The sequence below is a fragment of the Lytechinus pictus genome, chromosome 11 (genome assembly GCF_037042905.1).
Source record: "Lytechinus pictus isolate F3 Inbred chromosome 11, Lp3.0, whole genome shotgun sequence".
Lineage (NCBI taxonomy): Eukaryota > Metazoa > Echinodermata > Echinoidea > Temnopleuroida > Toxopneustidae > Lytechinus > Lytechinus pictus.
This window is the reverse complement of record NC_087255.1, coordinates 32,640,950-32,655,983: the sequence shown is the minus strand read 5'-3', so window position 1 is coordinate 32,655,983 and position 15,034 is coordinate 32,640,950. Positions and strand designations below refer to the sequence as shown.

General features: G+C 35.1%; 1 long non-coding RNA gene across 1 annotated transcript; it reads right to left on the bottom strand.

Annotated features, from left to right (window-relative positions):
• Window positions 1-833: 833 nt before the first annotated feature.
• LOC135155910 (uncharacterized) lies at window positions 834-7,379 on the bottom strand. Its single transcript, XR_010295049.1, has 2 exons — window positions 7,267-7,379; window positions 834-3,546 (listed from the first exon to the last, which is right to left on the bottom strand). It is a non-coding gene; the product is annotated as an uncharacterized LOC135155910 (long non-coding RNA).
• Window positions 7,380-15,034: the final 7,655 nt, after the last annotated feature.

The following is a 15,034-nucleotide window of genomic DNA, read 5'->3' as shown; positions in this document are numbered from 1 at the left end:
GTACATCACCTTTTTCTACCAATTTTTAAAGGTCACTGTTTGAATAAAACTAAATAATTTGTTTGATCATTTTCACTTAATGTTAATTCTCAGATAAATTATAAGAAGTTATTGTATGCAATGGTAGTTTGAAGTATTTTTCTGTTTGGAATGAACAAATATGAATTTGAATTCATAGATCTAGTGATCTACACATTCATCTGCTTACTTCAAATATAGTTCTTACAGATCTTGTTACTTTACCTCAGACTTTCACTAAACATAGGAGCTTCATTTAATTTCATGCAATTTGTTTATTTTTAACCAATATCATAATAATTAATGGATTGCTATAAGAACCTCAAGACCTTTGCTTGATTTTTCAACTAAAACTTGTAGGAAATTATTTACAAATACTTTGATAAATTCATCTTTGTCCACATTTCCGGCTTTTAATCAGTATTTCAGAGGGTCTGAATATGTATAAATAAATGTAAGAGTGCTGGGTTTTGAAACTTGTGGCAGGTTTGGTACTATATTTCAAACTGTGATTAAAAATATACATTTAAAGGCCAAGTGCAACCCAACAACATGTTGATTTGAAAAAAATTGAGAAAAATTGGAAAAGCATATCACACTAATAATTTGATCAAATTGCAAGTAAAATAATTTGTTTACAGCATTTCAAAATGTATCAAATTCTGATTTTATATCTGATTCAGATAAAGTTTATTAATTTATTGTTATTTTTTTAATGCTTTTCTTTTATTCAAATATATTTGTTGTGGGTGGACTTGCCCTTTAACTTTTTAAAACACCCTTATTTACTCATGTAAGTAAGGACAGACTCACTCAATTTTCTTGGACGGATGCATTTATTTCCAAATATTTAGGCAAATGTTTAGGCAAATATCAGGTTCACAGCAAATTGCAATTGACATTTCATTTATATCATCAAGGTATATGTTCATTTTGGAATGTGGTACAACGTACATTATGCCATTTGAGAAAGATCCAAGATTCTGGAAAGAAAAACTATTATATAAATCTATAACTATGGATTAATCTATAAATCAATAAATGTTATGGTGGGATAAACATTTTGTAAGCAATTCAAAAAATCATTAATTGAACACAGGTGTCAAGAGTGACATTTGGGAATTAGTGATTTGATAAGAAATTGATTTCATACAAAAAAGTCACACTAGACATTTAATCAAGCTTATCAGGAAGATCAGCCATAACTTTTCTGACATTTTATATGTTCAATATTAGGGCATTTGACGAGTAATCATTTGCATTTTACCCTTCCAGATATATCAACTTGTTGCTAAATTGAAAATACAAAAAAAGTTGTAACCTTTCCAAAATTGAACTCTTTCTTTTTTCATGCGCTTACTAAAAAATGCTCAAGCTCTTGAAAGTTCATTTTTTCTTTTAAATGAATTTTCATCGTTTATATTGATCAACAGGTCACTTTTGAAATGATACCACTGTTAAGTGACCAACACATTTATAGTGGAAAAAACAAGTGTAACCATAAGAACAAGGTGCTATATCAAAAGGACTGGATTTTAAATGGAATCCCTGTAAGTATCTATAACATTTAAAACAGATACTTTTAACAAACTTGCTCACACAATGGGTAGAATACTGACATACTCATATGATACAAAAGCATGACCCCCCACACACACACACACATGGTGGTGCATTATCATACTAAATCCTTCCTTCTAGTAATAGACGGTTCTTATAAACTCATGTCATATTTGATGCTCCAGGTGCTCCTACCACTATTATTATCACATGCTTCTACAAAGGCATCATTAATATATAATATTGAATTATAACATTTTACATTTATGGCAATCATAGCAGCAATAATAAACACTATGCTTCATATTGTACAAATTACATTTGCATAGTATTTTCAAATTTGACAAAGTAGTCATGGCTACCCTGTTGTATACTTTTAAACATTGTTTAATGTAATACCAAAACAAGTTCTGATATTTTTATTTCTATACAGTATTATATATTATACAATTTCAATTAAAAGTGTTATAATAAATATTTATAAATATTCTACTAAACTCTAGCTTTCAAACATGAATTTAAATCACTAACAAATCCTACAAAATAGGCACAAAATCCACTTAGCTGGAAAACTAAAAGTTTTCAAATTAAGTATGTCCAGCCATTTGTACTTCTTTGCATACTCAAAAAAAAAAAAAAAAAAAAAGAAACACACTCACACATATACATTAACTAATTTGACATAAATGTAAAGATTGGATAAAGAGGTATTAATACAAATTGGACATTATTTTCCCCTTATTGATGAGAAGGTATATCCAAGTTATAGATACTGCAAAAGATATGTGAAAGTAGCAAAAAACACAAAAGGGAATGATGAATTGTGGTCATATATTACCCCTTGTGCAGCAGTAAGTACATGAATAATAAATACACACACAAAAAAAAAAATTATTCAAATTCTATTATACTCAACTGCTTCCCACTGCATATTGGGGGTACATCGGGTACACAAACACACCCAAACCACACACACCTTTACATTGGCACAACCACACAAGTTTATAACATTTGCAAGAGGTGTGTGGGATATATGAAGACCCACACCCATACAAAATATACACACACTCACACACCCATACTGCTTAAAATTGTATAACACACAGCAGACACACACAAACACACATCCTCACCCTAGTAAGACACACATGCCTTCAAATGAACACCACATAAGTTATCATTGAATGAAAGGCAGTGTATGGGCATATGGACAATTTGGTACAATTATTTATCACTAATGTTCAAAATACATGTATGTAGACTGAATGGTAAATGATCAGACAGATTACATACACATTCAGTATTCCAGCCATTTTTGTGAACTCTTTTGCACAATGCATAATGCTAATATCAATGAAAAGATACCAAATATTTGCAAGAATATTTAAAAGCCATTTAGAAGTATTGATTACCAAATTAAATCTTATAGAGAGAGAGAGAGAGAGAGAGCTTGCAACAGAGTCGTCATACAGTCCAATGTCTGAAGGCTTCTCCATGCTCAATTGGGTGAAAAAACTTGACCACATTATCCCAAACCTTAGAATGACACCAGAATAAGATTTTAAATACAACTTTTAGTTATACTTTTCAGGGCAAAACTTTCAGTAAATATTTTCAAATTACAAGAATTTAACAGATAAAAAAAAGTGTTACCACAGAAACAATGGTAAAATAATGGTTGATTTCTGCATGGTAAAACCACAGAAACATAGTGGACGGCAATGTACATGTATATATTTTATAAAGGTTCAGGAAAAAGACAATTCATTGCTTTGAGAAAGGTAGAAATTGAGGCATTTACAACCTAACACTCTTAACGCTGGCTTGTGATGTGGTATACTCAATCAAACATATCGGTTTTACCTGAAGATGGTCGAATATCACATATTCATTGCATTTGCTTGGTGCAGTGAGATCATGTGCACCATCTCCACCACTCGGGCTCATAGCAGAGAATCTTCCTGGGGTCTGAAGAAAGAAAAAAACCAGAGGAAAATATTATGATCTATGTAAAATATTTCAGCCATTTTCATGATTTCAGTTGTGAACTGTAGTTCACTGCAGAATGAAATACATTTAATGAATATTTGTTCCTTGAAATGCTTCTGCACCTCAGAATGACCGACTGGGCTAAAGCTAGGGTAATAATGATAACAGTGCCTTGAGCACCCTGCATAGTGGAAATGTCACTCTTTAACCTCTATAATTATTATCAATACAAGAAAAATAAGTAAAAATCAAACTTCAAGACTCTACAGTGTGCCTATGATGGGTTGAAAATCAAGTGTTATTTTACTTCTAGAGTTGCATTTTGATTACAACTCTTTCTTTTCACTTTAATTTTGTCATTTATTTATTTATTTTCTTTTTCTTTTTACATATATCTTTATTTTTAATTCCCTTTTAATACATTTCTTTCTTTATATTCTAAAAAATCATTTGTTATTCTTCAAGTTTTCTTCTTCTTTTAAACAACCGACTTCCACTTATTCAATTCCAACAAAATAAATAATGGAAGTATGAAGTATCACACATCCCTGAACTTAATCTAAGGAGAGTTTATAATTTCCTCCTCATTTCCACTCTATTACCATGTCAACATACCATTAAGCATTAAGTCATCTGATTATCGGATCCACCCCCTGGCACCGGTGGAATGGTTACACAGAGTGTATTTAAAAAAAAAAGGGAAACTTTACCTAGATAGATGTCACAATCTTGAAATATATTGTGATCATGAATCTATGACAAGAGGCCAAATATTTCATAAACTGTTCATGCATGGCCAATTGCAAAACAAGAAATATAAGGCATGGCAGATATGAGTTGTGCATCAAAACATCTGTGAATCTGAATCTACTAACAGTTCAAGAAACATAACGAATACAAAAGGTAAGCTAATTAGTCAACCCTTTCTTACTCAGGATCTTCGTATTCTATATAAATTTTGATCCATGTTTTGTCCAACTTGGTTTTGACAGTGAGGTTTAAAAGTCTTCTTGCTCATCTACAAGTATTTGTGAACTATTCATATCACACTGAAGAAAAACTGAATTTTATGATGTCAAATTCTCAATGAAAGACTATAAGTCATTTGTCTATGTTGATAAAAAAAACTGGGAATGCTGGTTTCCTTTTTTTGTGGGACACACTGTATGCCAAGCTCCTATTCACATCCACCTGTTGTGATTCTTGGCTAAATATCAAAGCTTTTAGACACAAATCCTGGATGATCTTTAATTGGAATACATTCAGACTTATGGCAAATTCTTAGCCAGATTGACAACTCACCAGCTGCATTAATGGTGTTCATACAACAATAAGTTTGCTTTCAATAATGATGATAATAATCGTAATCATATGCATCATTTACATAGCGCTTCATACCAATGTTTCTAAAAGATGCATATTATTACCTCAACATTAATAAAGCTATCAATAAGGTACATTTACATTTCAAGGAATAAATTCCTGCTGTACCAAGTTACCTCATCTGTGACAAAAATGGAATCAACCCCTCGCAAAAGGAACTTTTACATTGAATAAATGGAAGAGGGATGAGCATTACTTAATGATTATGATTTACAAAATGTGGTTTGCCATCCCTGTAAGTAACCACTGCAGCAAAATAAAAACAAAATAAAAAAACTCACAACAGAATGAGTGTGACACACATTGAAAATGCATGGTAAAGGACTTTAAATTAGGACCACACTCAACGTATGGAGTAGTGCCAGAATACATAAAAGATATACCACGGATGGTTAAGGGCAAGGGTTTTAATGTTATGAGAGTCAATCTGAAGAGCTCTACTTTCTTTGACCCCAAGCCTAGGTATATACCAGCATGTACATGTAGGGGTTAAAAAACTTATGGTGTCCCAGAACTATGAACTCAGTATTCAAAACAACAACCTGTTGATGACCATGTCAGGGGGAAAATCCCTTACAGGACATTTGTTGCACGAATCATGTAAATTTCTTTGTCTCTAAAGATAATTTCAGGCGGCAATCCCTAGCAAAACATTTGTCTAATTCATCATGTAAATTATTTTGTCTTTCATTGTTTGATACAGCTGCGCTTTCCTTTGTGGTTCTCAGGTTAATTATTGTCTAGCCAACGGAAATGTGCAAAAGAGCATATCAACGCATGCCGTCAGTGCAAGAATGACGTTAAATGAGGGAATTAAGGGAAAGGTTAAAGATACAATATCCTAAAGTTTGATATTATTTTGAAGATTGGCAAAGTCAAGCGAATGGGTATCACAGTAGCATAACAGCAGTATACAATTGGCTGAAGTTGTAATGTAGAGATACTGATGCAAGGCAAACATTCTTCATTATGGATTATGTTTTTGTCATGATTCTAGTGAAATTACCTCAGGCCTATTCACACGTGAATCTTGAATCATCGTTGTAGTGATGATTGCACTTCGTCTTTAGAATCATCGGACCATTCACACGCTCACTCGGAAACTGTGATTTGAATTCGAACTCCCGAGCGAAGGCGGTATGTGTCCTTGGTGACTTGTCAATCAAAGCACTGCATCGCTAATACAAAACTACGATGAGTGCATCACAATTGTATTATATACGGACGTGCCTGAAAGGCCACGTAAGCTCTGCACCCCAAAAGATGTTTTGGAGGTCAAGCCTTTCACACAAAAATTTGTACCGTAATATGAGTGAAACCTAACTGGAATTTACCCGAGTAGAATTTGAATTTTGTCATTGTGATTAGTGTTCGTGATTCTAATCATGTTCTAGTTTGGTTTCACACGTGCTAAAAATTTGTCATTAGCCTTATTTTTCACTGGAATCATCATTCAAATTGCGAAATTTTTACCATATGAAAGGACGGCTAGAAAACAGTAAATCTATCAGAAAGTTGGGGAAATATTTTTGCCATTTATTTAATTATCTGTTATATGCATGTCTTCGCGAATATGCAATGAGCAAGCTAATGATGTCATATTACCATTTATTAATTTGAATTTTATTATATGAAATTACATTTATACAAATTTTTTCTACCAAAAATGAAAAAAATTTGATTGAAAACTGATTTAATGTGTAAGGTAATTATTGCTGCAACTTACTTTGCTATAAGGGAGACATATCATATTCACATATTCGAAGATATGAAATATTTATGATTTTATGTAATAACATAAGAAAAAAGAAAGTGGGGACATCACATCTTCAGCCCAACTATTGCATATTCACTGATGCATACATATTATAACTGTTTTCACAAAATATTGCTTAACTTTGAATTTCAATAACTTTATTGGTTATCAAATTTCTATTTAATTGAATAATAAATGTATGTGATAAACTCATCCAAGAACTATTTGGATATTGTCAATTTTGGAATGTGATGCTTTGAGTTTGTCAGATTGCCATTTCCACAAGCTGAAGGTTGTTTTTTTCCTCCATTTTTGGTGGTTGCTTTTCACAATCTACTGCCTAATTATGCTTTACTGGATAAGCTATACAATGCATGGGGATTCCCAAGGATTTATTTCCAGGGCTGTTTTGAGCAGTTCGGAGGTGAAGTCACCCCGATCCCTAAGTAATTTTTTAACTGGTCAATTGGTACAGAACCCCAAAACTGAATCAAAACCACACCTCCACAGATGAGAGTGAGAATAAAATTTGAAAATGATGAAATTGTGAATATATTTACCACGATTGAATCAAATCCTACAGGAGCTGTTAGCCGGAATCTATCTTTCTTGATCACAGATTCAGTTCTGCCAAGGCCAGCTTCAACCAGAATCATTTTACCCAACTGAAAAGCAAAACACAAAGAAGGATACTATCTAAATAAGGAAAACAAGGTTGAAATATCTACTAACCATTTGATTTTCTTTTCCCATTAGCTCAATTACCATTTTTCATTTAGACTATGCCTAATTTTTTCCAATATCCATTTGGTAAATTGTCTCATATCAACTACTTAGAATATGGTTAACTGAACTGTTTATAAACCAAAGTTTCTTTTTAAATAATGATAAGTAGGCAAAGTGGAAATTCAACCAAAGGAGCATTAAAGGAGATTAAGTAAAAATGAGAGGGTGTTTTAAAACAAAGAGTTGTATAGACCAAACGCCTATTAGACCAAACTGATGGAGGCCAAATGGGTTAAGCTCATTTGTTATTAGACTGTGTAAGAAGACAACCAACTGCTTGTACGCCAAGTGAATATAAACCATAAAATAGAAAATAATGAAAATTATTATGAATGATTGACTTTTAAAAAGCATTAATAATTCTTCATAGAAGGGAGACATCAATGTTGCCTGCTCCCATCTTATTTCTGTAAGAATGCATGAAAAAGGTAAATTTTGCTTGTTCAGGAACATAACGTGCTTCCTGCATTTGGGAAATATATAAAGAAATAAATGGTTGTCATTTTCCAACAACGACCACATTGCTTGATCTTGATCTCATGTTTCCTCCGCTTCCTCCAATTCTCGCAAAAAACAACATCATAAAGGTATTGAATGTTCTAGCATCTGCTAGGCATGCTAGAGTAGAACATAATGCGTTTCCCCAGCTTCCCTGTGACCTCTGACATGGCAAGGTAGGATTCTGATCATCAGACACTCCTACGCACCTCTGACAAGGTAAGAGAGAAAGACCTAAGGTTTCAGGGGCCAATCAATAGGCATGAAAGAAATGGGATAAGGGGGCGATACATCCCAAGGAATACTTAAAGGTCAAGTTCACCCCAGAAAAATGTTGGTTTGAATAAATAGAGAAAAATCCAACAAGAATAATGCTGACAATTTCATCAAAATCGGACGTAAAATAAGAAAGTTATGACATTTTAAAGTTTTGCTTATTTTTCACAAAACAGTGATATGCACAACTCAGTGACATCCAAATGAGAAAGCAATGATGTCCTTCACTCACTATTTCTTTTGTTTTTTATTGTTTGAATTAAACCATATTTCATTTTTTACATATTTGACAATAAGGACCAACTTGACTGAATCATAGTATTAAAAAATGCTAATTCCACAGGTTCAGGGAGGAATTAATCGTTGTTTCACTTGACAATGAGGAGAAAATTAGAAAATTTCATATTTCATATAATAAAATACAAAAGAAATAGAGAGTGGATGACGTCATAAGTCTCCTCATTTGCATACCGACCAGGGTGTGCATATAACTGTGTTGTGAAATTAAGCGAAACTTTAAAATGTCATAACTTTTTTATTTTACAACCGATTTTGATGAAATTTTCAGTGTTATGCTTGTTGGATTTTTGTCTTTTTATTCAAATTGACTTTTTGTTGGGGTGGACTTTTCCTTTAAGAGGGGGGGGGGGGGGGTAGGCCTATATACCATTCCCAAGGGGGGTAGTACATACTATTTCCCAAGGAATACTAAGGTGGATAGGATATACTATTTTCCATGAAATTATGTGCGAAGGGGAGGGGGATACTATATGGGGCGGATAGTAGGCTTATATACTATTTCCAAAGGAATACCAAGAGGGAATATTACTTTTTACCCCAAAGGAATGCAAAGGGGGATAGTATATTTTATTTCCCAATTAATTAAGGAATTACAAAATGGTTGTAGTATCATCCATGGTAGTATACTATTTTTCAAGGAACTCCAAGAGGGGTAAATGAATAATCTATATCCCAGGGAATAAGCATGCATAATGGGCATTTAAGGTGACTGTCCATACATTTCCAGACCGATATAGCCTGATTCTGAGTTGGAAATCAAAGTATGCAGATTATCTGATTCAAATCTCACTGCAGCTGTACTTCCCTTTGATTAACAATTAATCTATGTTTCATCATTCTTTACCCAAGAGTATTCTTTAATTTTACAGCTTTAAGGGCATAATTGTAGTTAAGTGTAGACAAGGGCAAGGTCTCATTGAAATAGACTGCAGTCAGCAGACACAACCTGAACTCTGTAAAACAAAGCTAACTGATCATAAAACTGATTTTATAATTCACTGCATAAAATCACCTATGCAATCAATTATATGAAAGTGATCATTAAAAGTAATCAATAAGCTTTCCATTATGGGGGCCTAGTGTCGACAGTTTCCTTATCATGATCATCATGACTGTTTCCTAAACTTGCAGGGGTTTTGACTGTTAAAGCACAGTCCTCTGAGAAAATTTCAGTCACCTGGGGTGGTATTCTGAAAATTTTCTTAACTTTTCTTGTAACTCAACAAGATAACGGCTCGCTAAAATTGTCTGAAATCAGTATTCTGAAAATTGTCTTGTCTCTGTAAGGACGTCCCCTATTTTATCTCTGACATGCCCAATATTCTGTCATCAACCAATCATTAAAGTTGTTATATGCTTAGGCCAACCAATAGAAGTGTCTCTTCTGAATATTATTATAAGCGCATTGTTAACACGAGGCGTATTTCCCTTGCACCCTCGACACTTATGCATGTGCGCCGCTGTGCTAAAAATACACGTGGCTGATCTCAGAGTCATATTTTCTTTGAAAAGATTCATCATCTCGATCACCAATTTTTAATTGCTGAAAAGTCTACCAATCCGTCTCTGTAATGTCTTCGGAATGTCTCCTGCAGTAAAACATGATGTTCTTGCGGGATGCAGCAAGAAATTATTATTTTTGATCGAGAAATATCGCATGCAACATTAAGTTACAATAGCCCCCTACCTCTTGTAAATTGTCTTGTATTTTTGCAAGGAAGTTAACAGAACGCAAAGATAAGAGAATTTTCAGAATACCTTTTATCATGATATGTTATCTTGCGCAAAGGGATATTTATGCGCCCTTTTTAACTTTACGCATGATTCTAGCTCTGACATCATACGCGCTCAGTGAAAATTACAAGAGAATTTACAAGAAAAGATACAAGAATTTTCAGAATACAGATTTTATTGTAACTCCAGAGATACAAGAATATTTCTCTTAAGACAATTTTCAGAATACAGCCCCTGATTTTGATCCAAGCTTTACCTTTATGACATTAAACCTTTTCCAACAAATATGAATTCCTTGAAAGTTGTGGGACATGTATGTTCACCTTGACCTTTATTTAGATCAACTTTACCCTCCTAAAACTGGTGTGACTCATACACTTTGACTAGTAGTGACAAGAACAGAGAACAAGCAAAGAAAAAGCAAATAATGATCAAACTTTTTTTCTCTTGTGCATCCCGCTACTCTAGGCCGACTGATAAGGTCATATGGGCCTGGTGACACAAACCTTAATGATTGATCTATACAGTACTATGTTGCAATTTTTTGTGATACACACTGCTCATTGTCTTTTTTTTTAATTATAAATAGGACAAGAACAAATAGAAAACAAGAAAGATTGGAAAGATGACAAAATGAAACAAAGGGAACAGAATAAAAGAAGAAAGAGACGAGAAGAAAAGTGAAAAATAAAACAAGACTTTTGTTGGTGGTTGCATTAAAAAGTTTTAAATCAGAAAGAAATAAGACAAAAAAGCTGTTCCCTTTATATGTTGGATATCTTTAAGTTGAAAAGTGCAAGTAACAAGTGCTAATGGTTATCCAAGGCAGATTCGTTTAGAACTACAAATCGTGTTTGCTTTTCCTTCACTGGTGGTCTCGCCCAATTGCGTTTGCAGGTTTGTCCAGAAAAATCTTAGCATTCAATCCAGTAATTTCGCTTTGTATGTCAACCAGAAATGTTGCACTACTTTGAGGTGTCACTTGACATTATACCCAACATTAATGTTGATTTTATATTCAGCAATGGATTAACAAGGAAGCGCTTAAATGAAGTAATTACATGTAGGACTGAACACAAGGTTTTGGAGGGGGGGGGGGGGGCACGGTTACTACAAGGTGGATAATGTGATTGTAAAAAGGGTTGTTTCTCTTTGTCAGGTGACATAAGGTGGTTTCACACCGCCTCCATCACAAGAATCCCTGCTAAATTAAGAGAACTTTTTCAGGCTAAAAAATACCCGTTAATTATTCCCGGGTCCCCAGCACTATGAATGCGGGAATCTTGCATTCATATTGCCCCGAAACATATCCTTCGGGATAGGTTCCTAAAGTTGTGGTCTGATCAGCAAGCAAGGCCCATGATTTAAAATAGCTAGCTCCGCAGCCACCCACGGCTGTACCTATAATTTAGTGGGTATTTTCTTTCAGGGATTTGCGCGTAATTTGCTTTCACACTGCCATAATTACCTGGGTTTTTTTTTTTTTTTTTTTTTTTTGGGGGGGGTTTCTGATCGGGAAATTTACACCAATCAACCCCCCCCCCCCAAAAAAAAAAAGGATTCACTCCTATTCAATGGTGATTTATGTCTGGAAAAATTTGACAAGCAAAACAAAAAAGAGATGGTCCTCACTAAGTGTATGGGAATGTGAATTATCAATCATTCTTGCAACTAAAAATGTTCCCCATTACTTTATAACCTTGTCAAAAAAGTCTTAAAAGGTTTCAAAAACCCTAAATCTCCAACGGAAAGAGTCAAGGAACCAATGGATAAATAATAGAGGATAACATGATGAAATAAGAGAAAAGAGAGTTACAGAAATATAGACTGATGAAAGAGAGTGGAAAAAAGTCCTAAGCACATTTGATTAACCCCTTACTGCCGTTTACTCCTGGAGAGCATTTCACAACATATAGAATCAGTGATTTTCACTGATTATTTGTTATAAGATACATACATACATAACAGGTACTACTGAAATCCTTGCAGCTGATTGGCTCAGAGCAAATCTTTAAAGTAAAAATCACTGACAAAATGTTTCGTGAAACACTCTCCTGATGTCAGTTAAGTTTCCTTTAGGAAGGAATAGCTCATGTTCACATTCCAACATGAAATACCAGGGATAATGTGGGATTCCGTTCATAGGAGAGCTATTTCGTTGCTCGGGGCCTCCTTTTCATCTCATATCTTCTTTCATGCTAGAGAAACAATAGGTGGTTTCAACCCACCTCGATCACAAGAGTCCCTGTTAAATTACGAGAACTTTTTTAGGCTGAAAAATACCCATTAATTATTCCTGCATTCACACCGCCCTGAAACATACCCTTCGGGATAAGTTCCTGAAGTTACGAGCATGCGCAGTATGGTCTGATAAGCAGCAAGGCGCGAAATTCAAAATCACTAGCCCAGCAGCAACCCATGCACGGCGCCGCACCCAACGACACGCTGGGCTAAAAGTTCCCGTAATTTGCTTTCAGACCGCCAAAATACCCACGACCTTGGAAAAATCCCCGCGAAAGTTCTCGTAATTTCGCCAAGTACCTACTATTTATCGGGTATTTTCTTTCGGGGATATTACGCGTAGTTTGCTTTCACACCGCCAAAATACCTGGTATTTTCTAATCGGGGTAAATTTCCCGATCAGAGAATACCTGGAACTGGCGAACTTCGAGGCGGTCTGAAACCACCTAATGACTATGTTCACTTTGCCACAATTTTTAGTCAGGGTTCACACAATATCAAACCATGAATATTTTATGTATTAAACTAGAAGCAAAGCAAATGTAGAGTGGGGGGCTGGGAGAATCTATTCAGCTGATCGGGTACATAAGATTTGATGGTCCCATCATGTTGGCATGAAGGCAGTGGTCAAGGAAATGTGTTGCTACCGGGTCATATCCTGTACGGAATGCCCAGAGGACCCCATTTTTGTCGGCCATCTTGGATTTTTCATGAAAATCAATTATTTTCATATTTTTTGCATAGATAATGGGAAAATCTTATATGAATACGCATTTCACAATGATTTAGATAGTAGAAATCGATTGCAATAATTTTCTGGACAGTTAATATTTTTTTTGAAAAATATGAGAATTTATGCAAAAATTTCCATGTTTTTTTAGTCAAAATTTGCATGTGCATTGATATCTTTCTGTTTTGTCATTAACATCAACAACTTATGCAAAATATCAGCATTCGACATGAAAGAGGATATATTAATGAGAATATTGATATGCTTCATGACAGTATTAATGTCTTAACTTGCTTTAAAAAGGGCAAATACCTCGAAATGTATTACTCGATATTGTGATAAAATGACACCATAAAGCAACCTCCGTGTCCTAGTCACACATACCCCTTTCATAAACCCAATTATGCGGCTAATAGCAGCATAATTTGGTCGTAAAATCGGAGGAGGACCAGAGTTATCCGCAATATTTTGATGCTGCAATTTTCCGCATAATAGCGGCATCGGGACCAGATTTTGACTTTATGAACGCAATCCAAAGTAATGCGGATAATTGCCATGGTGCGGTCACAAGGTCACCCTTTTCCAACACAACCGCATCAGAGGGGGTGTGTGCGGTTGCCATGACGATTATCCACCTTTTTCAGGACGGGCGCTCGTAAAAATAGTGCAGATTATTTTCGGAGTTTGTGAACGCAATTTTTATTGAAGTATCCGCATTACTCTTAGGCGGCTAATTGGAGGATGGGTTATGAAAGGGGTAACAGACTACAATGTGATCTCTGGCATACCTTTCAAGAGAGTACAATAGACTCAATCGGTCTTGCCTCGCATTTGTAAGTATAACTAGCAAGCATAAATGCATGTAATGTGTGTAGCGATAGAAAGGTGTATATTACATATATGGGTATGAAGGCAAAATGCGTTTTCTACATATTAAAGTAACTTTTATGTTAATGAAACCTCTTGGAAAAGTTAGAGGAGGCATTTCTCTGCATGCAATTACGTTCCTTGACCACGGCCTTCATGCCAACATGATGGGACCCATCAAACCTTTTGTACCCGATCAGCTGAATAGATTCTCCCAGCCCCCCTGTCTAATGTATGTTCACAATTACAAACAATCATGTTTACTTTGACCCTCTTCTCTGTAAACTGTGTCACAGCACCTCCAACATTATCATCTTTACTGACAGTACCCACTTAACTCCCGGGTGGAGAGCGGAAAATGTAGTTTTTTTACTTAGTACAGCATATCAGTACCAAGGCGAAACTAATCATCACTTTATTTTATAAGTAGTAAATTGACCATCTCAGCAAGATCATTCTTTGATACCCGCTGAGGAACAAGTGTGGGTCCAGAAGTGCTTTCTTTGATACCCGCTGAGGAACAAGCGTGGGTCCAGAAGTGCTTATGGATGTCTTTTCTCCTGTAACCTCATCATTAGGTGGTTTCAAACCGCCTCGATCACAAGAATCCCCGTTAAATTACGAGAACTTTTTTAGGCTGAAAAATACCCATTAATTATTCCTGCATTCACACCGCCCTGAAACATACCCTTCGGGATAAGTTCCTGAAGTTACGAGCATGCGCAGTATGGTCTGATAAGCAGCAAGGCGCGAAATTCAAAATCACTAGCCCAGCAGCAACCCATGCACGGCGCCGCACCCAACGACACGCTGGGCTAAAAGTTCCCGTAATTTGCTTTCAGACCGCCAAAATACCCACGACCTTGGAAAAATCCCCGCGAAAGTTCTCGTAATTT